The 12127-nt window shown below is 41.1% G+C and overlaps 1 protein-coding gene across 11 annotated transcripts in view; it reads left to right on the plus strand.

The window, feature by feature from the left end:
• PAK1 (p21 (RAC1) activated kinase 1) overlaps positions 1 to 12127 on the plus strand; it is a 148721-nt gene that overhangs the window by 53216 nt on the left and 83378 nt on the right. For 6 of the 11 annotated variants that reach the window (XM_009186979.2, XM_009186981.2, XM_031653089.1 and 3 more), the window contains exon 1: positions 9776 to 9989. The exons of 4 other annotated variants lie outside the window; for them this stretch is intronic. The gene's annotated coding sequence lies outside the window, so the exon portion shown is untranslated. Of the gene's footprint in view, positions 1 to 9703; positions 9990 to 12127 lie in introns of those variants that run through there. One more of the 11 variants, XM_009186980.2, reaches the window with a different exon arrangement.

A 12127-nucleotide genomic window follows, 5' to 3' on the forward strand; every position in this document is an offset into this window, starting at 1 on the left:
GTCAGAAGGGCAAAAGGTGATTTGTATGACATGATGAGAGGAAAACTCTTGGACAGTTACTTTAAGTCACTCTAAGACTGCATCCACATTCCTTTCCTAGCCTTCAGGATTCTCTGTAGTTTTTTTCTGACTGGTCTTTCTAGCTCCATTTATTCATTCATTCCTTCATTCAGCCATTACTTATCTATCACCTACTGTTTGCAAGGAATAGTTCTGACGTCTGGAGATAAAGACAAAGTCTTTGCCCTTGTGGAGCATATGTTGATTGGAGGGAGCCAGCCAATAGGCAAATAAATGTCAGTTGATGATACGTGCCAGAATACAAATAAAGCAGGATAGGGTGGAATAAAGGGTGCTGATATAGAGTAGAGGGAGATTTTTAAATCATTTTATAAAGAATGGTTAGGGAAGAATTATCTGATAAAGTGATCTTTCAGCAGACACTTGAAGGAAGGCAATAAGCCATATGGATATCTGAGGGGAAATGTGTTTTCAGGCATAGTCACCATAGGGTACGAAGGCCTGGAGGAGAGAGTGTATATAGCCTGTTGGAGAAAGCCTTGGTGCCTGGAGCAGAGTGAGTGAAGTGGGGAAAAGTTGGAGATAAGGTCAGTGAAGTAGCAGGGTAAGATGAGGGGAGGAGGTAGAGGAAGGTAAGATCATATAAGGCCTTGTATGTGTTTGTAAGGACTTTGGCTTTTCCATTGAGATTGGGAAAGCCACTGGAAGATTTTAAGCAGAAGAGAGTGATGTGATCTGTGACATATTTTAAATAGATCACCCTGGGAGGCAAGAATGGATCAGTTAAGAAGGATGTTGTAATATTCTCGGTCAGAGTTCCCCAACAATGGCACTATTGACATTTTGGGCAGGATAATTCTTTGTTGTGAGGGGGTTATACTATGCATTCTAGGATGTTTAATAGTATCCCTGGCTCCCACTTACTAAATGCCAGTAGCACTTACCCAGTTGTTTTAATCCAAAATTTCCCTAGACATTGCCAAATATCCCCTGGGGAGCAGAGCAAATCTGTCCTCCCCTCCCCAACTCCTATTCACCCCACTATTGAGATCCACTGTTGTACACAAAAATTGCTGATGGTTTGGACCAAGGTGATAACAGTAAAGGTGATGAGAAGTGGTTGGACCATAGATCTGTTTTGAAGGTAGAGTTGATAGAATTTGCTGATGGATGCTTGTGGGTGCTGATAGACAAAAAGTGGAGTAAAAAATGAATCAGATTTTTGGCTTAGCAACTGTAAGAGTAGAATTGCCATTTATTGAGGGGTGGGGGGAGGAAACACCTGAAGGGGGAACAGAGTTTTGACCTATTAAGTCTGACAATCAGTGACACAGCTTTATCTCCTATTGTCTTTAAAAATGCTTTTCCTTTTGAGGGTAAGAACTAGGTCATGTCATCCTTGCATCCATAGTGACGAGCATTGTGTCTGGCATGTAGAATATGTTCAATAAGTGGTGAATGAATGATGAGATTATTTACTATTTCCAAGAAGGACCAAATTATTTACTGTTTCCTAAACCACTCATACTTTTTACTCCTTTGGCCCTTTGTTTTTGTGATTCACTCAAGGGAAATCTCAATATTGCTATGAAAATTTTACTCCTTCTTCAGTACCAACCCAAATTCTGCCTCTACCACGAAGCTTTTCTTAGTTCTGCAGGTATAATTAATGTCTCCCTTCTCTGCACTTCTTTGCCTTGTTTGAAATTCAAGTATGCTTTGACTTATGACTGGTTGCTTTGACTTATGACTGACTGCCACTAAATAGATTTATTAGTACCTTTTTTCATTTCCATCTTTCTTTTGCTTGTTTCTTTACAGTGTTTTTGTAAGCTACTATTATTATTTATTTTATACTCCACCTCATATCAAGATCTAAGGTGCTCTAGATCATCATTACTGAAAGTATACTCCACAGAAAGTGACCTTAACAGGCAACTGGCCTTACCATCTAATCACTACAAGAAAAAATGTCATTTCAGATGTTGTTTTAAATCCAGCATCATCATTGTTGACTGATTTCCTTGTACATTTAACTGGTTGTGTCAGGAGATTTATAATTTTCACTTAGTACACATATTGTTTTAAAAGTTATTTGTGGTTTCTAAAGAACCCAATAAAAATAATCATTTTCAAATCTTTTAGGCACTTTAGTCACACTGTTCATCAGTTATAAACCATTAGATTGAAAGCTGTAGTCTCCAAACAAAACCAAATTTTTGAATGATTATTGATCATTCGCTTTTATAATAGAGTTAGCAGGAGTTGCTAACTCATATGCCTACAGAGGAGAGATAAGTGACTTAAAAAGGCCTGGTTAGGCTTAAGATGACTACAGAGACAAAACATTGCTGGCCAAGGTCCATGGCTTATAAGAATAATTTGTTAATTATTTACTTTGAAAACCAGAGGACTATTTAAATGAAAGGAGTTATTGCACTTAAAATATGTTAATTGCTAACTTGTGTAACTTCAGCAAGTCATTTGAGATCTCCAAGATTTAATTTCTTTGAATGTACAGAGTCATCTCTGAAGTTGCTTTTACCTCATTTGATTCTGTTAGTAATAAATAAAACTGCTGGCATCTTACCAGTATGCCTCAATTTCATAAGTATTGTGTTTCGTCAGAGGGAACTAAACTTAGCCAAGTTTCCTATAGCAGCACCCACCATTGAAAGAGAGAGACAGTGTATTAGACACCCAGTTAACCTTTGGTAACCAAACCAGTATTTGGTTATTCAGAACTGAAATCTAAAATAGATGATGTCTGAATTTGATCGTTCCTGCTGAAGATATTAGTGGTTCTGCCTAATACTGTACATAGACGTTTTGTTGTTTTGTCTACCTGATCCTATTTATTTTGTTCAATCATTTTTCTAGTGTAGCACTTTTTAGTTTTGTATTTGCCAACTTCCCCTATTAGTGGTGATTTCCTCGAAACGTAGGCCATTTCTAGGTCATCTTTAATCCTCAAAACCTGGAACAGGCAAGAGCACATGACAGATGTTTGAAAAATGTTTGAAGAGATGGCATGCTTATTAGCTTTGTAGGTGACAAAAACTGAAAGAGAAAACTAATATTTAGATGAGTGAGCTTGGAATGATGGGCTGAAGCCAACAAGATGAAATTTAGGAGGAAGACAGCGAAGTTCTGCATTTTAAGTCTCAAAAGAAATGGCAACATATGGGCAGGCTGGAGGAGACTTAGCATGATGCTATTCTTATGAAAATGGTGGTTTTGGCTGCTGAAGCTCAATGTCAGCCAAAGGCATTGCAGTGGATAAAAATCTAATGCAACTTCAGGCTGAATTATTGGAAGTATTAAGTACAGTTAAAGGAGGTGATAGTTCCACTATGTTTTGCAGGGGACAGACTACACTTAGAGTATCATGTTCCCCTCGGGGTACCAGGCAGTAAGAGGATCATTGCAAACAGAACTCTATTTAGTGGAGGGTACTCTAGATCATCATTACTGAAAGTGTAGTCTGAACTGTTCCTAGCCCACAATGGGATAAGCGTAGAAATTGAAAGTACTTAGAAATCTTTATAGCAATTTGTCAGAGTAATTTTATGTGTAATGAATCTAATAAAAAGGAAGATGAACTTTATCTTGTATGTCTTTGTTTCTTTTTTTTTTTGGCTTGATGATTTTTTTATTTTAATAGACTTTATTTTTTAGAGTTTTAGTTTCCATGAAGAAAAATTGTGTAGAAAATGCAGAATCCGGCTGGGCGCAGTGGCTCACACCTGTAATCCCAGCACTTTGGGAGGCCAAGGCAGGTAGATCCCCTGAGGGTCAGGAGTTCAAGACCAGCCTGGCCAACATGGTGAAACCCCATCTCTACTAAAAATACAAAAAATTAGCCAGGCATGGTGGCGTGTGCCTGTAATCCCAGCTACTCATGCTGAGGCATGAGGATTGCTTGAACTGGGGAGGTGGAGGTTGCAGTGAGCCCAGATCACGCCATTGCACTCCAGCCTGGGCAACAGGAGTGAAACTCTGTCTCAGAGAAAAAAAAAAAAAAAGAAAATGCAGAATCCCTCTCTCCCCGTTTCCTCTATTATCACCATCTCATTAATGTAGAATTGATGAACCAATATTGATACATTATTATTGACTAAAGTACATAGTTTACATTAGGGTTTACTCTTTGGGTTGTATAGTTCTGTAGGTTTTGACAAATACATAGTGTGTGTATCCATCATTGTAGTATCATACAGAATAGTTTTATACCCTAAAAATGCCCTGTGCTTCACCTATTCATTCCTTAACCGTTAACCCCAACCTTTCAAATACCTGGCAGCCACTCATCTCTTTACTATTTCTATAGTTTAGCCTTTTCCCAAATATCATGTAGTTGGAATCAGCCTTTTCAGACTGGCTTCTTTTACTTAGAAATCTACATTTTAGGTTCTTCCATGTCTTCTTGTGGGTTGATAGTTCATTTCTTTTTTTACTGAATAATACTACATTGTATGACATACCACAGTTTATTCATTCAATCTTGAAGGATATCTCAGTCACTTCCAGTTTTTAGCAATTCTGAATAAAACTGCAATAAACATTCATGAGCAGGTTTTTGTGTGAACATAGTTTTCAACTCCTTTGAGTAAATACCTAGGAATACTATAATCACATAATGATGATTCAGTCAGTGATGGACCACATATATGATATAGCCATCATCACATATTAATGCAACATATTACTCATGTTTGTGGAGATGCTGGTGTAAACAAACCTACTGTGCTGCCAGTCATATAAAAGTATAGAACACATAATTATATGTATTATATAATGCTTGATAATGATAATAAATGACTCTGTTACTGGTGTGTATATTTACTATGCTTTTTGTTGTTATTTTAGAGTGTACTCCTACTTATAAAAAAAAGTTAACTGTAAAGCAGCCTCAGGCAGGTCCTTTGGGAGGTCTTCCAAAAGAAGTTATTGTTATCATAAGAGATGTCAGCTCCATGCATGTTACTGCCCCTAAAGACCTTCCAGGGGGACAAGATGTACAGGTGGAAGACACTAATATTGACAGTCCTGACCCTGTGTAGGTCTAGACTAAAGTGTGTGTTTATGTGTTAGTTTTTAACAAAAAGTTTAAAAGGTAAAAAATAAAAATAGATAAGCGTGGTGGCTCACACCTGTAATGCGAGCACTTTGGGAGGCCGAAACAAGTGAATAGCTTGAGCTCAGGAGTTGGAGACCAGCCTGGACAACATGGTGAAACTCCATCTCTACTGAAAATACAAAAATTAGCTGGGCATGGTGGCACATGCCTGTAATTCCAGCTACTCGGGAGGCTGAGGCATAAGAATTGCTTGAACCCAGAAAGTGGAGGCTGCAGTGAGCCGAGATCATGCCACTGCACTCCTATCTGGGTGATGGAGTTGAGACTCAGTCTCTAATAATAATAATAATAATAATGCTACAAAGAATACAAAAAAGCATTAGAATAAAGCTATAAAGAAAATATTGTTGTATAGCTGTACAATGTGCTTGTGTCTTAAGCCAAGTATTAACTACAATAGGGTCAAAATTTTTTTTTTTTTTTTTTTTTTGAGACAGAGTCTCGCTCTGTTGCCCAGGCTGGAGTGCAGTGGCCGGATCTCAGCTCATTGCAAGCTCCGCCTCCTGGGTTTACGCCATTCTCCTGCCTCAGCCTCTCGAGTAGCTATAGGCGCCCGCCACCACGCCCGGCTAGTTTTTTTTGTATTTTTTAGTAGAGATGGGGTTTCACCATGTTAGCCAGGATGGTCTCAATCTCCTGACCTTGTGATCCGCCTGTCTCGGCCTCCCAAAGTGCTGGGATTACAGGCTTTAGTCACCGTGCCCAGCCAAGTCAAAATGTTTTTAAAAAATTAAAAAGTTTTAAAGTAAAAAGTTATAGGAAGTTAAGGTTAATTTATTACTGAAGAAAGAAAAAAAATTAAAGTTTAGTGCAGTCTAAACATAGTTTATAAAGTCTACCGTAGTGTACTATAATGTCCTAGGCCTTCCCATTCACTTACCACTCACTCACTGGCTCACCCAGAGAAACTTCCAGTCCTGCAAGTTTCATTCATGGTAAATGCCCTTTACAGATGTACTGTTTTTTTTGTTGTTGTTGTTTTTTAATCTTTTATGGTGTATTTTTACTGTACTTTTTCTATGTTTATGTATGTTTAGATACATAAATACTATTGTGTTACAGTTGCCTAGTATTCAGTACAGTAACATGCTATACAAGTTTGTAGTCTCAGAGCAGTAGTAGGCTATACCATATAGGCTAGGTGTGTAGTAGGCTGTACCATCTAGGTTTGTATGTGTACACTCTGTGATGTTCACATAACAATGAAATCACCTAATGACACCTTTCCCAGAATATATGCCTGTCATTAAGTGACACATAACTGTATTTAGCTTTGTAAGAAATTCCTAAACTGTCTTCCAAAGTGGTTGTACCATTTTGCATTCTCACCAGCAATGAATGAGAGAGTTCCTGTTGCTGCATATCCCTATCGCCATTTGGTGGTGTCAGTGTTTTGGATTTTAGTTATTCTAATAGATGTGTAGTAATACCTTATTGTTGTTTTAATTTGCGATTCTCTAATGATAAAAGATGCTGAGCATCTTTTCATACGCTTGTCATGTGTATATCTTCCTTGGTGAAGTGTCTGTTCAGATCTTTTGCCCAGCTTTTTTTTTCTTTAATTGGGTCACGTCTTATTGAGTTTTAAGAGTTCTATGTATATTTTGATACAAGCCTTTTATCAGATGTGTTTTCTCCCAGTCTGTGGTTTGTTTCTTCATTCTCTTAACACTATATTTTGCAGAAATTTTAAATTTTAATCAAGTCTAACATGTCAATTTTTTTCTTTCATGGATCTTGCTTTTGGGGCTGTATCTAAAAAGTCATTGCCAAACCCAAGGTCATCTAGATTTTCCCCTACGTTATATTTTAGACATTTTAGTTTTGCATTTTGCAAATGCAATGGTCTGTGATCCATTTTGAGTTAATTTTTGTAAAAAGCATAAAGTCTGTGTCTAGGTTCATTTTTTTGGATGTGGATGTCCAGTCCTAGCACAATTTGTTGAAAAGACTGTCCTTTCTTCACTGAATTTCCTTTTCTCTTTTACAGTCAGTTAAACACATTTGTATGGGTCTATTTTGGGCTATTTACTTCAATTCTACTGATCTGTTTATCTATTTTTTTAGTTAATACCACATTGTCATTATCACTGTAGCTTTATAGTAACTCAGTCTTCCAGTAGATATCAATATAGTTATATCTATAAAAATATATTGCCTAGGCCACATCCCAGACCAACCAAGTCAGAATCTCTGCTGGGACTCTAGTATATTTACACATATTTAAAGCTTTTGAGGTTATTCTGGTGGACAGGGGGAATTGAAAGCCACCATACTAAACCATAAAATTATCAACTCCTTGAAGATGTGGTTCTGTTCACTGATGTGTCTATCGCCAGTGACTTGCACAAGATGCTTAAATAGTTGTTGAATGAACAAACGAGTAAAAGAACTGGGAGTATTTATCTTGGAGAAGAGAGAAAGTGGAGGGGCATAATAAATTAGCTTACATACATACATAGTTGCAAGCCTTTAATGTGACCTGCCCTGGAGGACGTTGCTCCTGGAGCAGAATTAGAAATTTACAGAGAGCCACCTCGCTGAATGTGAGGAAACACTGCCTCATAGTGCTAGTGGAAAGTGAGCTCCTCATTCCTGCATGTATTTCAGAAAAGCCTGGAAGACCATCCAAAGGGGATGCTGAATGGAGTGGGAAGTTGAGTAAGATAAGTTGCTATGATTATTGATTATTAGTTTGAAAAGCTGTGTCTAAGGCAGAGGACTACTTCTGGCTCTCATTCACCCTGTGTAAATTGGGATGAAGGACATGGTGTGGGGTTAAAAAAAATCTTAAAATGACTTTGAAGCTGAATCCTCAGACTACAGCAACTCTCCGGGTCTCTATTATTGACCAATTCTTTTTTTTTTTTTTTTTCCTTTTTCTTTTTTTGAGATGGAGTTTCGCTCTTGTTGCCCAGACTTGAGTCCAGTGGTGCGATCTCGGCTCACTGCAACTTCCGCCTCCCGGGTTCAAGGGATTCTCCTGCCTCAGCCTCCCGAGTAGCTGGGATTACAGGTGCCCGCCACCACCCAGCTAATTTTTTGTATTTTTAGTAGAGACGGGGTTTCACCATGTTGGCCAGGATGGCCTTGAACTCCTGAGTATTTACCAGATGTGTGGTCTTGGGGAAGTCACTGACTTCTTTCACCCATCATATTCTGTTTTCCACCAAGTTCTGCTGCTGCTTCTTCCAAGCTGTGTCTTTAGAAAATATGCTTGCTTCTTTTTACATTATCTTACAATATGTTAGTCTAAATCATTACCATTTTCTGTTGCCTGAACCTCTGAGAGAATTTATTATCTTGTTTCTTATTTCCACTCCTACCCCCTTTCTCCACTGAACAGCCAGTGATCTTTTAAAAAATGTAAGTTAGAGTTTGTCATTATGTTTTCAAACCTTTCAAAGCCTTCCCACTGATAAAACTTGGAACAAAAGCCTAACTCCTAATTATGACCCGAAAGACACCACATAATCTGACTTCTGTCATGCCTCTTAAGAGCAAGGTTTGGGAGGGGGCAGAGTGAGGTAATACTACCTCCTAGGGAGCATTTGCAAATGTGTGAAGGTGTGTTTTATTGTTTCAGTAGTTGGGAGGCACTACTAGAGGCACTACTAGTCTGGGCCATGTTGGTAAATGTTCTATAATGTGTTGTTCAGCTCAGGTTCCATCACAATGCCTGATACACAATAGTTGGTTAAAAAATATTGTATGAGCCCTGGACATTTTCCCTGGACCTCCGTTTTGACATATGTGAATTGGTATAGTGCCTACTTCATAAGGTTGTTTTGAGAGAGACATAAGATTTATAAAGTACCTGGTACACGATAGTTCTTAATAAATGGTAGCATTGACCAGGTGTGGTGGCTCACGCCTGTAATCTGCAGTTTGGGAGGCCAAGGCAGGAGGATTGCTTGAGAACAGGATTTGAGACTAGCCTGGGCAACATGGCAAACCCGATCTGTACAAAAAATACAAAAATAACGGGGTGTGGTGGCAGGTACCTGTAGTCCCAGCTACTTGGGAGGCTGAGGTGGAAGGATCACCTGAGCCCGGGAAGGTCAAGGCTGCCGTGAGCCAAGATCCAACCACTGCACTCCAGCCTGGGCACACAGCAAGACTCTGTCTCAAAATAATAATAATAATAATAATAATAATAATAATAATGATGTAGCAGCTGCAGCTGCTGAGCTTTCTTTGCTTAGAAGCAGTTATAGGGGCCCACCTAGCGTTCTTCCTGGAGCATTAGAATTAGAACCTGGCACGTTTGGGGAGGGGGGAGGTGTATCTCTTTCCCTGAGGCCTAATGTGAATCCTAGGTCTGACCTGAGGAATCCTAGAAGAGACTCCTCTATACTCAGCTGTAGAAACTAAGGCACAGAGGAGCTCTGGTTGTCTTCCTTGACTCTGGAGCTCACACAGGATTCTGACAAGCCCTGGAAAACCTGGCCCTGGAGAGAAATTACCTCCTGCTGGAGACTGGGTGGGAAGAATAGCTGAGACGGTGAGAAGATAGCCGTCTCCCCGCCCTCAGCTCTGCTTTGCAGAAAAGGAGAAGCGCGCGGCTTCCTCCCGCCTCCTTCCCTCCTTTCTTCCCCCGCCCCTTCTGTTTCGCCAACCCCGACGCGGCGCCTTCGCTGCCGCCCTGCGAGGGCGCGAGCGTGCTGCACCTCGGGAGCTGGCGGCTGAGCTGCCAGGAGCCCAGCCCGGCCGAATCGAGCGGAGCCGGTGGAGCAGGGGCCTTGTGGGTACCCGGCTGGGCAGGGAGAGGTGCGGCTCTGCGACGGAAACAATCTCCAGAGATGCCGGGGCCAGCCTTTCCCACCAGGTAATGCCGGCCCTGCCTGGGGCTCCCCTAGCTGGGCCGGGTTCTGGGGGATCTCCGGCTTTCGGAGAATGGTGACACGGGATCCAGTAGATTTTGAGGGGTGTCTTACTTTCCTCTTACCTTAAGGGACCTAAATGAGAGAAGGGGCTGAGGGTGGAACCTTTAGATGAGCCCACCCAGGGCTAGGCCTGCACTGGAATCAGAGCTCTGCCCAGGGAAGGGTGTGAAGGGGAAGCTGCGCCTTTGGGGAACTGCTCTGCCTCAGAAGCTCTGCTCCTTTGCAAGCCACCTTCTACTTGGTGGCCAAGGTGGTGCTTTCCTCTGCTTTGGCTTAGTCGCTGGCCTGCTGGGACTGTGGGAGCTTTTCTCTGTTAAGAGGTTGAATGAACTGGGAGGGAGGAGACTGGGGGGACTGGTCCTGTTCAGACATCCTCTGTGGCTTGAGTTGCCATATCTGTGCAGTGAAGGACTTGACATTGTTTGTTACTTTGGCTTTTTCAGACCATCAAACCATCTTTTGGAAAGGTGAGCTGGTTTAAAGTGCTAAAATGGGCTGCAGAGCTATCCCTACCTCAACACTGTAGAAGAGAGGAGAACTTGGGAAGTAGACTTTGGTATCCTGTCTTCCAGCCAGCCTTTCGAATGGCATCTTGCTGGTTCTTCAGGGGCAAAGCAAAGACTGAGAATGCTGATGCTTATTTTAGTGTGGTGCGTAGGTGTGTTAGGTGTAGGGAGGTAGGGTTGGGAAGTAGAAGGTCAAGGTATGTTAATGCTGCTAAACTGGCCAATTTTTCTGTCCTTAGATATAAAGTTGCTTTAAACTAGACTCTCTTCTCTGGAGCCCCTTCCTTATTCTGCTGAGTTAATGACAGACGTGCCTGTGGTAATATCTTAATCACTATAATTCCTTCCTTCTTTATTACCTGGCACCAAGAAGCTCATGTCAGGCCCGATAATAACCTACTTTGATTATTTTGGACCTCTTTCCTCCCCCTAGTTTTTTCATGACTCTATGTCTTCCTCTCCTCACTTTTCTATTTCCTCCTCCTGATCATTTTTCCTGCCCCCTGCCTACCTTTTCTCCTGCCATCCCCTTCACCCTTCCTCCTCCCCTCTTGCTTCCCCTTTTGTATTTCTCCCCCTGTGTAGCCAGTTTTTCCTTCCCTCTCTTGGATCCTCCCCCTCTTGCTTAGGCTTTCTTCTCTTTTCAAAAATTTTTGGTTAAGCTTTCTCATTATTCGTAGGTTACTGGTTTGTAGAGACCTTTTCTGTGTTTGTGAGGTCCAAACATTGTTTTCTACCTAACTCACCTGCTTCTAGCTTTTACCTCCAAATTTTATCTTCCCCAGGTACCATTCTCTCTCTTTATTGCCTCTGTGCCTTGCTTTGGGCCTGCCAAGAAGCACTCGCTCTTCCTGCATTTGTTTCCTATCTTTTCTGGTGGTGGTGGGGCAGCAGGTAGGCAGTAGGGAATAAGCAAGATGGGAAAGGGGGGCCTGAGTGGGAGGAGAGCAAGAATGTCAAGTAGTGCTGGGCAGAGGCTCAAGTTCCCTTTAGTGAGATGAGTGACTGGGAGGACCAGAAACTCTGTCAGCTGTGAGATAGCTGTGGAGGAAAGGAGGTAGCTCAGGGAAGAAGAGGGAGGATAGCAGGGATGGGTTGGAGGGACAGGCAGAGGAGGCCTGGAGGAGAAGACAGTGCTTCTTTGAAGAAGACGGTGGCCTGGACAAGATAGGGGTTATTTGGGGTAGGGCTGTGTATAGAAAGAGAAAGATTATAGTCTGGGAAAGGGGACTGTATAGGTTAATTATCTTCCCCTTTGATTACTGTCTTTTTGAACTGATTTCTACTCAGCAAATTTTTTTTTAGTTAAAAAATTTGAAAGAATTTACCATGTTTATCATGTTTAAAGTGTACAGTTCAGTTTCAGTAAGTACATTTATATCTTTTTTTCCCCCTTCATGCTCCTCACTCCTTTTCCTGGCCTTTGGTAACCACCAGTCTACTCTGTATCATCATGAGATCTACTTTTTTACCTCCCACATATGAGTGAGAACATGTGATATTTGTCTTCCTGTACCTGGCTTTTTTTTAATCTGAAAAAATGGCGTCCAGTATCATCCATGTTGCTGCAGATG

The sequence above is a fragment of the Papio anubis genome, chromosome 12 (assembly GCF_008728515.1).
Source record: "Papio anubis isolate 15944 chromosome 12, Panubis1.0, whole genome shotgun sequence".
NCBI lineage: Eukaryota > Metazoa > Chordata > Mammalia > Primates > Cercopithecidae > Papio > Papio anubis.